At 46.0% G+C, this 19009-nt stretch overlaps 1 long non-coding RNA gene across 1 annotated transcript; it reads right to left on the minus strand.

Annotated features, from left to right (window-relative positions):
- Positions 1-2549: 2549 nt before the first annotated feature.
- LOC123365991 lies at positions 2550-5226 on the minus strand. Its single transcript, XR_006577872.1, has 3 exons — positions 5137-5226; positions 3288-3400; positions 2550-2760 (listed from the first exon to the last, which is right to left on the minus strand). It is a non-coding gene; the product is annotated as an uncharacterized LOC123365991 (long non-coding RNA).
- Positions 5227-19009: the final 13783 nt, after the last annotated feature.

The raw sequence follows: 19009 nt of genomic DNA on the forward strand, positions 1-19009 counted from the left end.
TGGAAGTAACAGAGGAGAGGAAAGGTTGAGAAACAGTGGTTTAGATGTTCCAGAGAACCAACTGGCATAATGGGGGAAAAAATGAGCATTCGAGCATTTAATGATGAAAACAGGGAGTTCATCTGTCCCCAAAGTGAGAAAGAAGCAAAACGCCATGCTTCTTTGCATGCAAGGAGGTAAAAAGTATCAGGATATCCCCTAGAAAGTGCCTGGAGACACTGGAGATTAGCATAGTAAGGATGGGCAAAGACTAGAGTAACCCAGAAAGAAAGAAGGCTCCAGGTGTTGCCATTCAAGGCACCCACGCACAGCTGAAAGCAATAACCGAGGGAGAATCAGCCAGTGCTATCCAGCAATAATAAAAGAGAAAACCATATGGCCACACACCAGGTATGTAGCAGCAGAATGAAATCAGTGATACATATGTGCCAATGGCAGCACACACATGACAGCCTGCTCAGTGGAGTCCTGTACACAAAGGCTGAGAACAGATGGGGGAAGAGAGCATCTGTGACACTCTGCACCCCAAACCAACATCCTGGCACCCCCATATTTACAATGGTGATATAATTATGATGTTTTGTGCAAAATATGCCTTGTAAGACATCATTCTAAATGTCTTGATCTGGATCTGTTGAACATTAACATCCTTTTGATTAATCTATAAGGTGCCACAGGACTCTTTGCTGCTTTTACATATCCAGACTAACACGGCTACCCCTCTGATATTTGACATCCTTTTGATTGTATGTGCTGTCGCTGTATATTAAGTTATGAATATTGACTATGTACCAGAATGTCAAATGTGTTTTCTCTTGGGTGACACTCACAAGGTAGTTTACATCCAGTCTAGTTAGCACATTGTGGATAAACTATTCAAGGTAATGGCCGATTAAGAAACACAATAGGCCATGGAAGAAGCTTATCCCCATCTGATGAATTTTTCTGTGGATGCTTCAACCAGTATATGGATAATGGCTGCTATGACTCAATGAAGCATGCAAGGGCATGTGACTAGATCATGAGATATTGGACTCCATCTTGTGCCTGTATTTTTCCACAAACTGTGCTGGGGACTTTGCTTGGCACAATGAAGTCCCCTCCACATGGAAGAAGCTATAAAAGGGGGAAGTGGCATCATCACTTGGCCTCACTCCCCCCATAACTCAACACCTCAGGAACAAATACTGGACTGGGGACGTGGTTCTAGGCTGAAGGGATTTCTTGCTTGTGTATGGAAGACTGGAAGACTGTTTGTACCATCACAGTGAGACACTGCTTGATTCAAATCCTGTCTAGTGTATAAGAACATAAGAATGGCCATTCTGGGTCAGATCAAAGGTCTATCTAGCCAGTATGCTGTCTTCCAGCCGTCGCCAATGCCAGGTGCTTCAGAGGGAATGAACAGAATAGGTATTCTATTATATTCTATCATATTAGGTATTCTAATATGTATGCTGGCTTTCAGCTATGGCTGCCACTGGGGTAAGCACCTGGCATATTTTCTTAGCTATACCACATTGGTTAATGCTGTCACCTTATGTTTAACATAAGTAATCATTTTGGGATGTGACAATATTACATTTGTACCAGCTGCATGTTAAAACAAATTGATACACATTCCTCCTGGAGAGACAGACTACTGGAGGCAGTGCCACAATCTGGAGAGTACCATACTTCAAGTCAAGGTAGGTTGAAACAAATCCTGGACCCTGTGCAAATTCTAGTGATGTGCCCCAGCCAGGGCAGCAATAGATGGGGAAACCCTTATTTACAGAGTTCTGTCAGCATGAACTAGCTCGTTCTCCACACCATGCAGCAACATGAGCAGTAAACACCAACCTATCCCTGACGGAGGACCCTCTAGCCTGGGAATAGAGCTGGGCAGGAACTGATTTTATTTTTGAGATTTCCTGCAACACTAAATTCTGAAAAAAATATTTTTGGTCAATTGGAAAGTTTTATCTTCAGATTTTGACTCTTTTTAGCAATTTTATATTTTATAACATGGAATTTAAAAAACTGATACAAAGTAATTGCAAAATGGAAAATCAAAATGTTCCATTCCATTCAAATGATTCAACCAAAAAGGTTGAAACACTGCTGTCTAAATGATTTTTTCAATTCTTTCTCAATAAAATGTTGTAAAAATCAACATATTTTTGCAAATTGTTTTTCTTTCAACAAGTTGATATTTTCCTACAGAAAAAAAATTCCACCAGAAAATTCCTACCAGCTCAAAGGGAAGCTCTTTGACTGCAGTTCTGAATTAGCACTGTTCCTTCTCTGATATCTGAAGAAAAACAGCCCACAGTATGACATTGTGCATGGGGGAGGTGGATATGAATGTGCTTTTTTCAAGGCAATTTCCCATCTGGGAAAACGCTGGACAAAAAAAGAATCACCGAAACAGATACATACAGTACTTGGGACTAACCACAGTAAGAAAAGAAAGTAAGAAACTGTCAGAGAACAACTTTCATTCAAACATCCCACTTTATTTAATGAGTAGTACTAATGGATTACAACCCAGGGGTTAATCTGTGGCATGTAAGGGCAATCTGTTGCATAGTACACAGGTGCACTACACCAGCCAGGAATGCTCTGGGGGCACTTTGCAGCTCTTAAATCTCTTTGCAGGTTCAGAAGTGGTCCTACCTGGTCTGGCTTTGGTCCCATCTGTGCCCATCCCTTTAAGGAAAGTGATGTTTCCTGCACCTAGTGCACCATGCGTGCAAACACTGGGATTCTGGCTGTCTCCTGTGGAGGTACAAAAAGGTAGGAAAGCAGACTCCATCGACACTCTACCACCAGTGCTCTTATCCTTTCCATTCATGATGGAGACATGCAGGGCCATCCAAAATCAAAGTCTGGCCCTGTATATACAAGGATCATGGGATACATCACTGAAATGGATCCATTACCAGGGTTGAAGGCAGCAAACTTTAAACAGCACAGGGTAGTCTGGAAGTAAGACTTACATCTAGTTGAAAATATGGGTTTGCACTGTAACTGGAATTTATCCAGGACTAACACTCTCTCTCTCTCTCTTTCGAAAAGTGCTGTGGGATAGTTAGTACTACAAGTGATCAGAACCACAGGTTTATGACTCTTCCAGTGACAGCGCGCCCCCTAGCACCATGCCCGGGTATTGATTTATCTTGTTACTTAGCACTGTTTCAGCTAAACTTTTTAACATCTTCATGCACACAAAATGTCATTTTCTAATTTGTTCTACTCAGTGACTGACAGTGACACACTCAAGTCAAAGAACTAAAGAAACATACCTAAAATGATGCAGCTAGCTATAGCTCATCATTTGACTTCCAGGTCACATGCACCTGTAGTATCATAGCAGCCATGACTCAGAGGCTGTTTGTAGAATCCTCAGGAAGGCCCCCTGGTGGGAGATAAACTTCGTCTAAGGCCTACTGTATTCTCCTAATGTCCCTTCCCAGCCAGCCACCTAGATTGATGGCAGTCTACCTATTGGACATTCCGCAGGTGTAAACACATTTGTAATACAGATATACAGTCAATATTCCTGACTTCAGATACCAAAATGATACATCCATACAAATAGGATAATCATATTCAGTAAATCATAACCTTTTCAATGATATCTCACATGGCGTATCATATAAAATACATCATTGTTATGCCATAATCATATCATAATATCTCTATGAAGAATATGGGACACAGTGTTACAGAGTCCTTAATTACTTATAAAGATCCCACAAGCCTAAGTAGCCCTGCCCTATTCATGCCTTAGCTTAGAAGATCACATGTAGTCAAGGACTAAATGGAACACTGCTTCATTCAGGACCTGATCCAATCCCCATTGACCTCATTAAGGGGGAGGAGGGGTTAAAGGGGGATTTCCATTGATTTCAGTGGGTGTTAGATTGTACCCTCATATACAGTCTACCAGATGCACATTTAAGTGAAGCAAGGCTCAGCATTCAGTGTGAGCTGTAGAGTTTGCATGGAATAAGGCAGGAAACCTAGGCGCTCCTGCCTACAGATGGGTAACTTTTCATGACTTCAAAAATGTTCCCATTCTTTACTGGGACAAAACAGAGATATGAGAGTGAGAAAAAAAATAAAAATCCAATGGTTAGGGCACTTCTATTGGAAACATAGGTGCAAGTCCCTGATGTGAATAAGCCTGAGTGGGAACTTGAACATGGGTTTCTCACATGTGTGTGTCCTAACCACCAGGTTATTGGCTATTCTGGGGTGGGTTTCTCTCTCTTGTTTTGACCAGAAATACCAGCCTGAACCTGAGATACCATTCCCAATGCAAGTTTTGTCAAGACAATACTTTACTGTGAAAAGTTTAGGTTTCAAGCATTTTCCAAAAACAAAAAAGTTTTGTAAAAAAGTTCCTGACATGCTCTAACCTTCCTTCATCAGTGCTCATAGTGCTCTTAGCTTGGCATACTCTGATTCATAAAATGTTATCCATTAAAAAGATGTTTTGTGCATTCATGAAATGTGATTTTCAACACCTCATAACTTAGCCTATTCCAAAACAGCTTCTGCCAAAGCACATAATAAAGGCACTTTTCCTCAGCTTTCCATCCGTGGCAGTTATGGCTTTCAAACTTTAAAAAAAATGTTGCAAGATTTAGTTTAAACACACATTAGTAGTATAAGGGCCCTACCATCAATCAAACCCTAACCCCGCCCTTTGACCCCTATAGTCCCTCCCACCTGTCACCGGAAGTCCCACCTTATGGGGGTATTACTTCCAGGGTCAAGGTGGCCACATGACCGGAAGCAAGGTGTGTCATGTGACCCCCTCTCTAAGAACTCCTCCCACCACCCTCTACCAATCAGGAGGGGTTTCATCCCGAAAGGACCACCCTGAGAGGAGATTTTGACCAATCAGGGTGACTTCCGGGGTGAGGTGAGCGGTCCGGAAGTGGGTCGTGTGACCCGTCTAACAACTCCTCCCACCACCCTCTACCAATCAGGAGGGGTTTCGTCCCGACAGGACCCCCCCCAGAGGAGATTTTGCCCAATCAGATGTGACCCCTCTAAGAACTCCTCCCAAGGCCCTCCGCCAATCCGAGTGCAGCACCATTACCCCATAAGTCCCAGCGCCAGACAGAGGAGGCCATTTCTTACCAAGGACACATGTTTTAGAAAGCGTGGAAATGCTGCTGAGAGGAAACATGGACTCCTTTACCACCTTCATCAGAACTTCGGACTTTGTTTTAGCCCCGAGGGTCTTTGACCATCCACGGAGAAAATGCTACATCAGCGATAGATCTGAAGAGGAGGAGAGAGTGACTGAGGGGAGCCCTTTGGCCCAGCCGTTGATGGATACGCTGGAATCCGACCCTGAAACATCCCGATGAGCCTGGCGGCCTCTCTTTATCCACCCCCTCAGAGGTGGAAGGCGAGTGCAGCTCAGTGGACAAGGCAAATGGAAAAGACGGTGCTCAGGTAAATGAATGATTAAGAAATGGCGGTAGAGGAGGGAGTGGGTAATGAGGCTAGGAACTGGGGTTTGTGTAAATTAAAAACAAGCAGTGGAGGTGCTTACACTGTTTCTTTTTCTGAAAATCTCTCAACAGCTTGACGATGCCTTTCTAGAGGACCCGGAGGCCCTGGACAGCGCTGCATCAAGCAGCGAAGATGAACCGGACCCACCATGTTTTTGCTCAACACCAATACAAATTGTTGAAGAGGGCTCCGAGGATGATGGGGTTGAGGAGTTTAGGAGGAGGCTTGGCATAGAACTATCTGAGCCAGTGCCACGTTGTGAGCGTAAAAAAGTCATGCGGACTATTGTACGTTTTGCTGTTTATGCTGTCCTTAAACACTGCCTTAGGGAAAAGCTTTTTGAAGATTATGAGTGTTGTGTCATTGATGCGCCAACCCAATGGCACCATGACTGTGTGACTTGGACTTCATTGGATATAAACTACAAGCGTGTTGTTTAAATCCATATAATCTATGCCATTCCCTGCTATAAAAAAGTCAATGGGTGCAGACTCCGTAACGGCTGATAGAGGTGAAACCTCAATGTAAATGCTGGTCTGCATAGGGGCTATTTGAAACAAGTCTAGTTCGGATTTAGTGCACTCTTCAGACCCGCAGTGAACAAAAGCCATATTGATTAAAATATGTCTCTTTTACCAGGCAGCACGCGATTCCTCTTTTGCCCAGGCTTCCTCTTGGACTTTCGTTTATGGCTGGCCCTGCGTGTCAAAGCCCTTCTTTTAAAGGGTTTCGGGGGACCTGTGCGTCGCGGGTATGACGTATTTCTCTTTCACTTCCTCCTTTTAGTCAGGATCAGCCTGATCCTTCCTGTGAAGCTGTATTCCCCACCTTCTCCAGGACAGCATGGGAGACATGACCTACCATGTCTTTAGCTATGTTTTGAGCCGCGGTTTTTACGTGGGGCTTAATAATCTCTAGCCCCCTCCTCAAAAGCGGTACAGCTTTTCGAAAGAGGCTACGAAATATTCCACCCACACCAGCCCCGTACATCATGGGGGCCCCATGATATCCAGGAAGGGCATATCCAGCCCAGTAATAGTTCCTGTAGATGGGTGGGGTCGCCATAATTTTTTAGGATCGCCATAATAGTGTTTTGCTTTTTTTAGAAACCTCGCTGTCTCCGCGGTCGCAGATGCAGCTTGACGATCGACGTCTGTTCTGATCTGTCTTTATTTCAATGGTAATGGTGTCGATGTGGTGTTTACTGACAGGGACGTAATGAGGTTTATCATAGGTGATGGTAACAAACTCATTGTTCCTTCCTCGGACAGGGACGCAGCGTAACAGGGGAACAGAAAAGTCCCCCACAAACTGGTGTTCTATGACATCCGTGTACAGATACAAGGCGCGTTAAACCCCCCTGTGATGTTTGCCGAGAAGGGAAATTTTTGGACATTGCGTTTGGGGGCCCAAACCCAGAATGTTAGCTAGCTCCCCGCCAGTAGATACCATAATCCAGGCACCTCAACATACATAGCAAAGACAGATCATAGACTATCAAGGATGGAAAGGACCTCAGGAGGTCATCTAATCCATACGTCCATATTTTCCCAGGAGGTGATTAAGAACTGAAAAGCCTGACATGTCCAGGAAAATACAGATGTATTTTAACCCTACCTAAAGTTCTTTTTTAAAAAGATGGGGCTGAACTAGAAATGAGCTCCGTTTCACATGTGTGGGTGGTGATCAGGGACAGTCTCAATTTTTGGGTCTTTTTCTTATATAGGCTCCTATTACCCCTCACCCCGTCCCGATTTTTCACACTTGCTGTCTGGTCACTCTAGGGTGTGCACATGTGTGGGTCCCAGCTGCTCCCTCCCCCCCTCATTAAAGCAGGTGTGCAGGGTTACTGCCCTGGGAACTGCAGGGCACCAGTGGATGTGGGGCTGGCTGCAGATAGGGGCGTGGGGCAGGGCTAGCTGGAGGCAGGGAGTGACACGGGCTGGCTGTGGGCAGGTGATGCAGACGGGCGGGCTGCGGGTGGCTGCGGGCAGGGGGTGGCTGCAGGCAGCTGTGGGCAGAGGCTGGCTGCAGGCAGAGGGTGGCTGTGGCAGGGGCTGCGGGCAGAGGCTGGCTGCGGGCAGAAGGTGGCTGTGGCAAGGGCTGGCTGCGGGCAGAGGGTGGCTGTGGGCAGGGGCTGGCTGCAGGTGGCTGTGGGCAGGGGGTGGGGCAGGGGGGTGGCTGCGGGCAGGGGGGTGGCTGGGGGTGGCTGGGGGCTGGGGCTGGCTGGGGCTGGCTGGGGGCAGGGGCTGGCTGGGGGCGGCTGGGGACAGGGGGTGGCTGGGGGCAGGGGCTGGCTGGGGGTGGCTGGGGGCAGGGGGTGGCTGGGGGGGGCTGGAGGCAGGGGCTGAGTGCAGGGGGCGGCTGTGGGCAGGGGGGTGGCTGTGGGCAGGGGCTGGCTGCGGGTGGCTGTGGGCAGGGGCTGGCTGGGGGCAGGGGCTGGCTGCGGGTGGCTGTGGGCAGGGGGTGGGGCAGGGGGGCGGCTGGGGGCAGGGGGGTGGCTGGGGGTGGCTGGGGGCAGGGGCTGGCTGGGTGCAGGGGGTGGCTGCGGGCGGCTGGGGGCAGGGGCTGGCTGCTGGCAGGGGGTGGCTGTGGCAGGGGCTGCAGGCAGAGGGTGGCTGCGGGCAGAGGGTGGCTGTGGGCAGGGGGTGGGGCTGCGGGTGGCTGTGGGCAGGGGGTGGCTGTGGGCAGGGGCTGGCTGGGGGCAGGGGGTGGCTGTAGCAGGGGCTGGCTGGGAGCAGGGGGTGGGGCAGGGGGCGGCTGGGGGCAGGGAAGGCGGGGGAGGGGCGCAGATACTCACACGGTGGGAGCGGCTGGGAGCAGCAGGACGCAGCCGGGGACTCACCGGCAGCAGCAGCAGGAGCCCCAGGGCCAGAGGTCCAAAGAGCAGCAACAGGGCCAGGAGGCAGCTCACATGGCTCTCGCAGCACAGCACAGCACCCCCCGGCGGCTGGGAGGAGGAATTACAGGCTTCCCAGGCAGAGCCCATCAAAGCTTCCCTCGCAGGGAAGCTAGTTAACAAGCGGTTCTAAAACCGCTTCTAAATTTAACAACGGGTTCGTGCGAACCGGTGCGAACCGGCTCCAGCTCACCCCTGAGGAAAGCCACTTTCATGGGACTGAGCTCACCCCCACCCTGTGCGCTGAGCTCGCCGCATGGAAGGACATGAGATTGAGAGCTCCCCTGCCAGTGGAGAAGCATGTGGCTATTTCAGTCTGGAAGCTGGCAATTCGCTAACCAATTTGGAGTGGGGAAGTCAACCGATGGAATCATGTTGATGCAAATTTGCATGGCCATTAATCGCACCCTGATCAGAAGAACCATGACTCTGGGTAACAGGCCTGACATTATGGCTTGCTTTGCACAAATGGGTTTCCCTAGCTGTGGAGGGGCACTAGATGGGATGCATATTCCAATTCTGGCACCAGACCACCTAGCCTCCAAGTACATAAATCTGAAGGGGTATTTCTCTATGGTTCTCCAGGCGCATGTGGATCACTGTGGGCATTTTATGGACACTAACACAGGTTGTTCCGGAAAGGTGCATGAAGCACGCATCTTTCAGAACACAGAACTGTTCAGGAAGCTGCAAGCTGTGACTTTCTTCCCAGACCAGAAGATCACTGTAGGGGAAGTTGAAATGCCCATGAAAATCCTTGGAGACCCTGCTTACCTTTTAATGCCACGGCTCAAGAAACCCTACTCAGGGAGCCTTGACAGCAGCAACGAGTGGTTCAACAAAAGGCTGAGTCAGTGCAGAATGACTGTTGAGTGTGCTTTTGGCTATTTAAAGGGCCACTGGCACTGTCTGTATGGGAAGCTGGACCTGGTTGATGACAACATCCCCACGATTATAGCCATGTGCTGTACCCTCCATAACATTTGTGAGGGGACGGGTGAAAGCTTCACTCAGGCATGGACCTTGGAGGTTCAACACCTGGAGGCTGAATCTGAACAGCCAGAGACCAGGGCTATTAGAGAGGCTCAGCATGGGGCTGTAAGGATTAAGATTGCCTTGAGAGAGCAATTCGATGCTGAAAACCACCAGTAATGTTTGGTGCCCTGCATGGGAGTAAAGTGCAGTGATAGCTCAGTGCTTTGAGCATTGGCCTACTAAATCCAGCCTTATGAGTTCAATACTTGAGGGGGCCATTTAGGGATCTGGGGCAAAAAATCTGTCTGGGGATTAGCCCTGCTTTGAATTGGGGGTTGGATTAGATGACCTCCTGAGGTCCTTTCCATCCTTGATAGTCTATGATCTGTCTTTACTATGTATGTTGCGGTGCCTGGATTATGGTATCTTTTACTTAATGCAATAAAGAATGTTTTCAAAGCCAAAAAATTCATTTATTGAAAAGAAACACAACTGCTGGGGAAACAGAAAGGGCATGACACATCTGTGCTGTGTAGGAGGAGGGAAGAGTGCAGGGTGAGGAACGGGACAATTACAGATTTGCATATGTCCTGTTATCATATTCAGCCTTCCTGTCTGGAGTGCCATGCAATGAGTGCTGCACTTCAGGCTGGCTAAATTGTCTGGTGATGGGCGTAGAGTGCAGTGGGTAAGGGTCGTAGTTTGCAGGGCTGGGTGGTGAAGCTACAGGTGTTGGAGGCAGCTGGTGGCGATAAGAAACTGTATTTTGGGGGAAGCGGGTTGGTAGTGACATGGGAAAGAGTTTTGGGACAAAGGCTGCAGGGGCAGGCGGGCACGGATCTGCTCCATCTGCAGTGCTATGAGCGCCTGCATCAAGTCCACTTGGCGCTCTATAATGCATAGGAGCTGTTCCGTGCTTTGGTGTCAGAGATCTGCATTCTGCTGGCGGAGCCTCCTTTCAGTCTCCCGCCACTCCTGTACTTTTTGATTTTCTTTAAGGGACTGCTGCATTACTTCATGCAGAAGGTCCCCCTTGGTTCTTCACGGACGCTTCCTGATTCTTTGCAGCCTTTTGGCCATTGATAACCAGGACGGCTGGAATCTCAAGGTTGCATCTGTAAAGCCAAAATGCAACACTTAACAGAGGCAGTATTGTTCACACTAGCCAGAGCAATGATTTGGCTGAACTTAAAGACAAGTACAGTGTACACAATAAGAGAAAGTGCCCATCCCAAAGTGAGCACACATAATCCAGAGGAGCCTCAAAATGGTGAGAAAGCACAGGGGTAAGGGGGACTGATGGTTTCAGGACTGTACTGTCCTCTGGGGTTCTGTGCCTTGGGGAGAGCCAACAGCTGCAGGGGGCCCCTATACTGAACTCTGTCCCCACATTTTCCACAGGATGAGTTCGACCTGGAAGATATCTTGCTGCTGAGAGTGACCTGGGAAGCAAGGGAGGGTCTTCTACTACAATGCAGCTTCCATCCTGGCCTTTATGCAATTTGCCCGTGTGCAGCAATGATCCCCACACACCTCACAGCACATTGGTGCCTTAATGGGACAAGGAACACAGTAGCTCTGCCAAGGAACCTGAGCAAGCGGATTGCCCAGCTTCTGCATGAGGGTTTGGCTACACTTGCAGGTGTGCAGCGCTGCGAGTTAAAGCTGTCTTCGTACAGCTGTGTCGGGAAAGCGCTGGAGTGTGGCCACACTGACAGCTACCAGCGCTGCAGTGTGGCCACATTTGCAGCATTTGCAGTGGTGTTGGGAGTGGTGCATTATGGGCAGCTATCCCAGCGTTCAAATGGCTGCAACGTGCTTTTCAAAAGAGGGGGGTGGGGTGGAGTGTGACAGGGAGTGTGGGGGAGAGAGAGAGAGTGGATTTTTGGAGCCGACACTGTGTCAGCTCCCTGCCTTGCAAATTCCTACCACTTCCCCCACAATCTTAAATGCAAATAGCCTTCAGACCAGATAAGCAGCTGCTCCGACGGACTCCCTTCCCCTCCCCCCTCCTCTTAATTTAATGAAACAAACACATAAACAGTTTTCTTACCTTGTCAAATCTTTTTTTTAAATGTTCTCTTTATTTTTTAGTAGTTTACAGCACAGTACTGTACTGCTGGTTCGAAATGAGGTGTGTGGCTGACTGATGAATTCATAACTCTGGTATTCATAACTCTGAGGTTCTACTGTAACGTATCAAAGGGGTAGCCATGTTAGTCTGGATCTATAAAAGCTCATGCTCCAAAACGTCTGTTAGTCTATAAGGTGCCACAGGATTCTTTGCTGCTTTTACTGTAATGTAGGATGCCAATTCATAATATCTATAACTTCAGATACAAAATAGATACATATAAAGAGTATAATCATACTCCGCAAATCATAACTTTTTTCCATTGACACCTTACATTGATATACTTTGTACAAGATTTGTTGCAATTGTCTAATAGTGGCACTGTTAATGATATAAATGGTCATGTTTCAATCATACAACATCACAGGTGGTATATCAAATCGAGAAATATAAAAGGTGGCAGATTAGGATTGTGGAGTTTTGTGTGAACATTTTCTTACATTGCAAATTGCCTAGGTTCAGATCTGCCTTCACCTAAGTTTCTCTGGTTTCAAATTAGCTGAGTGTTTCAAAGCAAAACTCGGTCAAAATCTCAGATTTCCTCCTAGTTTCATGTTGAACCAGCCACTTCCACTAATTTTACTTGATTTTTGTTTCAAGAGCATATATCAACCCAGATGTGATCAAAAGTTATGTGACTCTTAGCCAGCCTTTAAACATAGTCAAAATTTAAATTTTGTAACTGAACACACACATCCAGATGAGCTTTCATAGATTATAAGGCCAGAAGGGACCATTACAATTATCTATTCTGATCGCCTGCATAACAGAGGACAAAAGTGTCAAACAGTAATCACTATATCAAGCCAGTAAGCTGTACATCATTCTGGGTTTTCTTCCAAGGGTCTACTAAACCAGTTAGTGTTAAAAGGAATTAGAAGATATGTGCGTGTTCTGCTGCTAAACCTGCAGCTGCTAAGTAAACATTAAATAAATGTCAAAATATTTGAATCTGAAATATGTTGCCCATTTTTTCCCTCTTTTGGGGGAAAAATCCTCTTCTTTCTCCAGACTAGCTCTTACCCAGGCTGACCTTGATGGGGTAATAAATTAAACTTGTATTTTATTTCTCTCTCTGGATGTTCAGGTTTTTATTATTATTTAAAAACCACATTGAAAAGATAAAGATCTAGACAGAGTGAATATGTAGAGTGTGATTCCCCATTGCTTCATATCTAATGTGATCATTTGCACCTGTGCAAAGTAGCTCTAAATTGATACCATTCTGAACTGGTAGCACTTTGCAGCACCTTTACCAGGGCATAAATGACCACACAGAATGCAGGGCAGTGGAGCATGAGGCTCCTTTTGTTACTGCTTTCTCTTTGTCTCTTCAGTACAACTGTTAACAACTGATACCTTTTCAGCGGTATCCTTGGAAACAAACTGGTAAAACTGAAAATGTGTTTTACCCAAACAGATATGCAACAAAACAGGATCAATCTAAAAATGTAGTAATTTTGCTTTTTAGATTCATTCACAATTAAGCATTATATGCAACTATGGGCCAGTTTCTGCCCTGTTGCACCATTTTTATACTGCTGTAATTCCATCAGCTTCAGTGGAGTTACTCCTGACTTTTACCCGTGTAAGTAAAAGGAGAGTCAAGCCCTATTTTTAAAAAAAAAATTATAAAACATCCAACTTCCTTGTGTCTTGATTATTCTTACTGTAAGAGAAGGTTAAAAAAAGAGGAGGCTCTCTCTGACAAGCAGATGCTGCATCTGAGCTAAACTTCCTTGGGTAAAAAAATTTAAAAAAAAAAGATCAAAGAGATGGTTAAATATTGAATAGTTACTTTCACAGCCTCAAGTACAAGCTCAGTGAAGGTTTAGCAAGCCACTGGGGTGAGCTATGCTACTTGATATGCAGTTTAGTGTTTACCAGTTACTATTCAATCACATATCTGTATGAAAGGTACCCTGAAAATTTAAAATGATAGCTTGGTTGAAATGAATACTAACATGGCATCATATGGTAACTTTCATTAGATTCTTTAAATGAGAACAATTGAAACAAGGCCAGCTGATGGAATAAGCCAAAATATCTCAAGTCAGGAATCAGATTTACAGTATGCAAAATCAGGTGTAAGTTCTGCAGTTCATCAGAGTAGCAGGGTGGTCACCCTGCTCTAGTTAGAAAGGGTATAAAAGCAGCCAAAGGAGGCTGCTTGTGCCAGTTAGGGCACAGCTGACCCTGATAAAAAGGACAGGCTGAGAGAGTGGGAGAAGAGACTCTTGCTCCAGCTAGGGAGCAGAGAGGACCAGGCTGCTAGGGAGAGCGAGCAGGATACCTGAGACAGAGCAGGGCTGGGGCATTCTGGCCTGGTGAGTCCCCAGGCTCAGGCACTCCGAGGCTGGTATAAAGCGAATTCCCAGATGACCAGCAGGAGGTGCCGTGGCGGTGCGTGCACACCATGTTACAATCAGCAGTAATAGAAAAAATCAGAAAGAGAATCTTATTTGAAAGGGTCTTCAGAATATTTACCACACAAAGTGACCATGTACTCCATTAGAGTCATTAATATGATAGCAAAGAACATGAATGCCACCCTGTGGTTACTGACAGAAATTATGGTTAATGTAACATAATTCTCCATCACCAACTGGTTCCCAATTCTCCATAATTAAAAAGTAATTAACTCTTTCTCATTGCTTATAGCTAGTGTTTCTCATGTGCCATTCTTTTTATATACACAAATGCTAAAAATAAATGTTCATAGACATTATTGAAAGTTTCTAAAAGAGAATGTGTTTACAAATAAGTTATAATTTCACTAATCCTACTGTAGTTAAATGGCACAAGTTTGAAAATATTTGTTAGATTTAAAACCCCCTTCATTTCATAATGCCAATTAACAAAATGATGGTTTTTAATTAGTATTGTATTAGATATACAAAGTGCAAATTAAAGAGCATTATTAAAATTGTAGCACTGAAAAGTTATGAAATGTCATTATTAAGGTTGCCTATGCAACCTTAATTTGGCCGCCTTGTGAATATGCATTATCATACAGTCTTTAATTACCTGATCACGTAGTATTTTTTCCGTAAGACCCCCCTGCCTCATTCAGTGCACAGAATGTATGAATCAGCGCTGTAGTAAAGGAGGCTGTTTTTAGGAATCTTTATTTTGTGACCTCATCAGCAAGGTTGGAACCTTTAGATACACCACATAGACTTCTGCTATCTGAGCTAATGGAATAACTGATAACAATAGTAAGTTTTCTCTCTGTGGACCAGTACCAGATAGAGATGAGACACATAGGGTATGTCTACACTTGGAGCTTCGCGCTCGTGTAGACATACTAGTATGAGCTGTCATCAAACTGGCATGCTAAAAATTGTAGTGTAGCGGTGGTACCTCTGGTAGCAGCAAGCGTCTGCCTGAGCTAGCTGACCTGAGTGCAGTAGATAAGGAAGAGAAACCACCTGGACTTCGTGCATGTGTACTTAGGGCAGCTACACCATTGCCAATACTACCATGGCTACGCTGCAGTTTTAGCTTGCTACCTTGATGAGAGCTTGCATGAGTATGTCCATGCCAGCTGGGAATCATACCTGCAGTTCCAAGTGTACATATAGCCACTCTCTGCTACAGGGTTCCTCAGATATTTTCTGGCAGAAGAGTAATGGTGAGACTCAAGAATTTTGGGTTCCGTTCCGGACTCTGAAGGAGAGCGTGTTCTAGTGGACACAGACTCTTCTATCCGTATCCCCCAAGCTTGACTCCTTCTGCTCCACCCCTTCCAACCTGTCCCAATTGTGTGTCTTCTCCACCCCTGGCTCCTGGGCCAGTCTCCACTCTTCAGTTCTCATCCCAGTCTCTTTGCTCAGCCAGTCCCAGTTCCCTACTCCTGGCTTCTTGTCTGATCTGTCTCTCCCCTCCCTCCCACCATTGGCTTCCAGTCCCAGTCTCTCTCCCCAGGCTCTTCCTCCATTCTCAGTCTCCCCCATTTCTCATCCAAGTCGATTTTCCAGCCTCCAAGATTACCTATCAGATTTGCCTCCCCATCCCCATTCCCAACGCACTGGTTCCTGTGATGTTGCACCCCATAATGCTTTATAGGAATATGCTTATGAGTGTAAATATAATATAACTGTAATATGGTTTATGCTAGATATGCCATGTAACATATCTTTGCAAAGGTTATGTTCTTCTGCATGTGTTCATCCTATTCATATGCATGTATAATTTTTATATCTGAAGTTATGAGCATTGGCTCTATGCTTGTATTTAAAGTATTTGCTGTAGAAAGCACATAAGGCAAATTTGGTCAACAATAGTGTGACGGGGTTATTCAAGTAATTGGGAGTACTTGGCTAACAATGAACCTTGATAGACACCAATCCACATCTGAGCTTTCCTAGGAACACCCTGTAGGAAACTGAGTCATGCATGGACATGTGCCTTGCCCATGTGACCCCAAAACTCCATTTTGTAGCTGGATTCTACACAGGAGGAGAGAGGGGTTTCCACCCACAAGAAAGAGACTGTATATGCCCCTGGGAAAACCCCTCCATTTTGTCTTCAGCTGGGTCAAGAGATAGCCTCTCCATCCCAAAGGATACTTGAAAGAAACTGGAACAAAGGACAGTAACGCGAGGGGTGTGAGTAATTGCTGGACCCAGACTAGAAGGAGGCTGGTCTGTAAAAGAGTCTTATTGGAACATCTCTAGGCAGTGAGATTTACATGCATTTAGGGTTTTTTTTGTTTGTTTTGTTTTGTTTTTTTAACTGTATTAGGCTTAGACGTGTGTGTTTTGTTTTATTTTGCTTGGTAATTCACTTTGTTCTGTCTATTACTTGGAACCACTTAAATCCTACGTTTTGTATTTAATAAAATCACTTTTTACCTATTAATTAACCCATAGTATGTATTAATACCTGAGTGAGCAAACAGCTGTGCATCTCTCTCTCTAGCAGTGTTATAGAGGGCGAACAATTTATGAGTTTACCCTGTACAAGCTTTATACAGGGTAAAATGGATTTATTTGGGGGTTGGACCCCATTGGAAGCTGGATACCTGAGTGCTGGAGACAGGAGCACTTCTTAAGCTGTTTTCAGTTAAGCCTGCAGCTTGTGGGGGGCGTGGATCTATGTTTGCAGCAGGCAAGCGTGTCTGGCTCAGACAAGGCAAGGCACTGGAGTCCCAAGTTGGCAGGGAAAAAAGGCATAGAGGTAGTCTAGGCTCATCAGGTGACAGTTCCCAAAGGGGTTGCTGTGACCCAACCCATCACAGTTCCTACTCCCGGTCTTCTTGTCCAGCCCATCCTAGGTTCTCCCCCTCCAGCTCCTTGTCTGAGCTCAGTGCTTCCCCTCCCTCCCGCATCACCAACTAGTTCCCAATTCCTATGTTTCAGTCCTAGTCTCCTTGCCCAGCCGTACCAGTCTCACCAGACTCCTTGTCCACATTTTCCTTTGATTAATTTTATCCTATTACTCCCAGTTTTATCCCGTATGCACAGATCATTGTCTAGAAGCAGGCATAGTGTGAGCAATGCATATTGCCAGCTTGTCTTCTGTAACTGTGTTGATGCACTTCAGTCTTAACTTCTTTTGTGTAGAAACTGACAATCATGCCAGATTTTTTGGCGGATAGGTTTTGTGAGATGCATAAAAATCTAGTAGAGTTCAAGATTAGACCACCAGACTAATTTTTAATTGTGACTTGTCACAGGATTTTAAGTGATCTCTCCAGTAATGGAAGGCTAGTGTCTTAAAATTCAGTACACCACATGTTTCCCTTTAGCCCACATAGAGTGATTTACAGATCCAGTCAAAGTATCAGTTAAGTTTCATGCATACCTCTTCTTCTGCACTGCAGGTTGAGGCTAGGGTGACCAGATGTCCCGATTTTATAGGGACGGTCCCTATTTTTGGGTCTTTTTCTTATATAGGCTCCTATTACCCCCTACCCCGTCCCAATTTTTCACATTTGCTCTCTGGTCATCCTAGATGAGGCCCTTGAAGAATATGTGTATTCTAGTTGAGAGAAACCAAAGAGTTACTTTGGTAACATATACTTATGTTCAGTATATATAGGCAACAGTATAGGCAGCCACTGGTCAATATAATGGCATGCTGAGTCTCCAGTATGTTGAATAATAGATAGACATGTTCTTCTACTACTGTTCCTATGGGTGCTCCACTGTAGGTGCGTCTGTGTCCCAGATCAGAGAACTTTGGTGAGCAGTGTCCATTAGGCCCGCTGCAAATTCTGTCTCTCCTCATGCTGCTCCACAAGGCTAGCCAATGTCCCTAGTTCCTTCTCAACTGTCCCATCTACAAACAGAGCCTTTTCCTGTCTGTTAGCAGATCATTAACTCTCCTTTTCATTTGTTAATCTTTAGCTTTAACAAACCTTTTAGCTTTCATCTGACTCTTTATTTGGCTGTGCCTAAGGAAAAAGAAAAAAGAAGAAAATACTTTGTTCTTGTGTCCACCCTCGGTGGGGGTGGGGGAGGGTCAGAAGGCAGAGGCCTGGACAAGGCTATGCCCCACTCTCTCCAGGCTTCAAGAAGTGTTGCACTTGCAGCAAGGTGATCCCGATTGCAGACAACCACTCCCAGTGCATTTGCGAAGGCCACATCCAACAGAAGTGCTCCATCTGCTAGCAGCTCTCACCGAGATCCCACAAGGACAGAGTTCCTCAAGAAAATTATCTTTATGGAGGCAACTCTCCAACCCCAACCCTCTGGCAGGTGTCAATCTTCCCCTCAACCTTCGATTTTGAAGGACAGTGGGTTGAAGTAACAGTCCGGGGGCTCCTATCACAAGTCAAAAAAGAGAGCAGGAAGTCTCCTCAGTGAGTCCAGGGATCAGGGATGATCAGAAGTGATCACCACGTTGCTTGGTATCTTTGGCACCGCTGGCACTGAGATCATCCAGCACCCATGATGACTGTCGGAGTCTGGTACCACTGATCAGCTCACAGACTCTTTGAGCACAGGCACCAAAACTTCAGCACAGAAAGATAAGAGAAAACATCCTAAGTCATTCCCATTACATGAGCTGACATTGGTACTGTTAGCGGCATTGGCCCCTCAGGCACCAGAAAGGTCAGTACAGTTGAGGTCCCCGTCCCCACCAGGTTGCTTGCTACCAGCAGAATTCCATCAGGCCGGTGACTGGGCTATGCTGGAAGCACCTGACTCTCTGCCCATTGGGACTGAGATCACAGCACTGAGTCATGGCCAACCAAGAGCGTCGCAAGCATGATCCCTTGGCCAAGCATCTCAGGCCTCAGACCCTCAAAAAGTAGAAGAGCAGGAGGTAGACAGAGGAGGAGGTAACACCTAAGGCCTTATCCTCTTCTTTGCTGGATGAAGCAGTCATACCATCACCACCAACCATCACCACCCTTGTTCCAAGAGCTAGCGAAAATAGTGCACCCTCCCCATACCATTGGAGGAGGTTAAATAGGCACACCACCAGCTCATTGATGTCCTCCATGCTTAAGATTATGTCCCTGTGAAGGAATC

The sequence above is a fragment of the Mauremys mutica genome, chromosome 3 (assembly GCF_020497125.1).
Source record: "Mauremys mutica isolate MM-2020 ecotype Southern chromosome 3, ASM2049712v1, whole genome shotgun sequence".
In the NCBI taxonomy this organism is placed as follows: domain Eukaryota; kingdom Metazoa; phylum Chordata; order Testudines; family Geoemydidae; genus Mauremys; species Mauremys mutica.